The following is a 2,500-nucleotide window of genomic DNA, read 5'->3' as shown; positions in this document are numbered from 1 at the left end:
GGAGTCCCATGTTGATGACTTGTGTGGGAGTCCCATGTTGATGACTTGTGTGGGAGTCCCATGTTGATGACCTGTGTGGGAGTCCCGTGTTGATGACCTGTGTGGGAGTCCAATGTTGATGACTTGTGTGGGAGTCCAATGTTGATGACTTGTGTGGGAGTCCCGTGTTGATGACTTGTGTGGGAGTCCAATGTTGATGACTTGTGTGGGAGTCCCATGTTGATGACTTGTGTGGGAGTCCCATGTTGATGACTTGTGTGGGAGTCCCGTGTTGATGACTTGTGTGGGAGTCCCGTGTTGATGACTTGTGTGGGAGTCCAATGTTGATGACTTGTGTGGGAGTCCCATGTTGATGACCTGTGTGGGAGTCCCATGTTGATGACCTGTGTGGGAGTCCCATGTTGATGACCTGTGTGGGAGTCCCATGTTGATGACCTGTGTGGGAGTCCCATGTTGATGACCTGTGTGGGAGTCCCATGTTGATGACTTGTGTGGGAGTCCCGTGTTGATGACTTGTGTGGGAGTCCCATGTTGATGACTTGTGTGGGAGTCCCATGTTGATGACCTGTGTGGGAGTCCCATGTTGATGACTTGTGTGGGAGTCCCATGTTGATGACCTGTGTGGGAGTCCCATGTTGATGACCTGTGTGGGAGTCCCATGTTGATGACCTGTGTGGGAGTCCCATGTTGATGACTTGTGTGGGAGTCCCATGTTGATGACTGACTCAAGTGAGTCACTGTTCCAAGGGAAACCCTGACTAATCAGTTTTCTTCACTCCATTAAATGCTGACTAATCAGTTTTCTTCACTCCATTAAATGCTGACTAATCAGTTTTCCTCACTCCATTAAAGGCTTCTCTCTCTTTCTGTCTGCCTTTCATGGTCTCTCCATCTCTCTTCCTTTCCCTCTATGTCTTTCTCTCCCTCCCCCCCACCCTCTCTCCATCACCCTCTCCTACGCACTCCTCCCTGGCAGTGTTACTGATGCCCCCACCACTCTTGTTAATCGATTTAACATACTGTGACCTGAATGGCCGTGTGTGTTTGACCATCATGAGATGTGTGTGTGTGTGTGTGTGTGTGTGTGTGTGTGTGTGTGTGTGTGTGTGTGTGTGTGGATTTGACCATCATGAGAGTTTCCTCTGGTCATCCTTGACTCTGCAGCCCAGACAATAGACCTTAGCCCTTCTCCATCCCTCACACACACACACACACACACACACACACACCCTTCTCCATCCCTTGCTACTGTGATACCCGCCTCTCATGGTGATGAATAAATTCACAGTGACAGGATGGACAGCTTCCTGCCCTTTCTTTCAGCGCGGATGTCAGACAGATTAACTGCCTTATGTCAGAGACACACACACACACACACACACACATAACTGCCATATGTCAGAGAAACAGTGCTGTTTCTCTAATTACGTCACCAGTCAACGAAATCCATCCGCCCATCCACACACACAGTCATACATCGCAATGCCTTAGTCATATACTGTTCCTATGTTCTTCATAACAACATATTGTTCAGTAAGTCAAATATGCAGGAAAATCTATTATAGTATACTAGTAGTGTACTGTGGATGCTAGAACATGCTACGTTTAGCCAATCAGGATCTGTTTTGATGCTAGAACATGCTACGTTTAGCCAATCAGGATCTGTTTGATGCTAGAACATGCTACGTTTAGCCAATCAGGATCTGTTTGATGCTAGAACATGCTATCAGGAACTTTTTTTTTTTTTTTTTTTTTTTTTTTTCAATCAGGATCTGTTTTGCCTGGAAGTTGAAACCATGACATCACCATCCCCACTTGGCAATGATGTCACCATTATCTATCAGACATGGGAACTCAAGTCTGCGACTTGGACTCGAGTCACACTTAAGTCACACACACACACACGCAAGCACGCACACACACACACACACACACACACACACACAGTGACTTGAGACTCCTCAAAAGACTTGAGATTCGACTCAACTCGAAATTTGGGACTCATTAAATAAAAAAAATATAATATATACAATTATGCCTGGAAATTTTTTTTTCTCACAAAAACATATCACCATAACATCATCTTATTATATATATATATCACCATACCATCATTGTATTACAGTATATATACAGTGCTGCTTGAAAGTATGTGAACCCCTTGAGCAGTTTAGAGTTTTCTGTTGTTTTACCATGATTTTTCTATTTTATCATCACCAGTTTTTCATATATGAAATGTCAGGTTTATGTTTATCAATTGCATGTACTTGTTTAGAGGGAATTGTGTGAGTAGCCAAAAAACTACATGAAACATGGTGTAGCTCCCCCCGGTTCAATGACAACTTGAGAATTATTTTTACTGGCAATTTATTGTATGTACAACACACATAAAGTCTTGCTTTGCCGTGAGAACTAAAAAGACATAAAACATAGGAATTGACACACTACACAAAGAAACATATAGCTAAACGTAATGTAAATTGAAATGACATATACACAT

This window comes from Clupea harengus, chromosome 23 (genome assembly GCF_900700415.2).
Source record: "Clupea harengus chromosome 23, Ch_v2.0.2, whole genome shotgun sequence".
In the NCBI taxonomy this organism is placed as follows: domain Eukaryota; kingdom Metazoa; phylum Chordata; class Actinopteri; order Clupeiformes; family Clupeidae; genus Clupea; species Clupea harengus.
The sequence above is the reverse complement of the archived record's forward strand: the minus strand, read 5'-3'. Positions refer to the sequence as shown.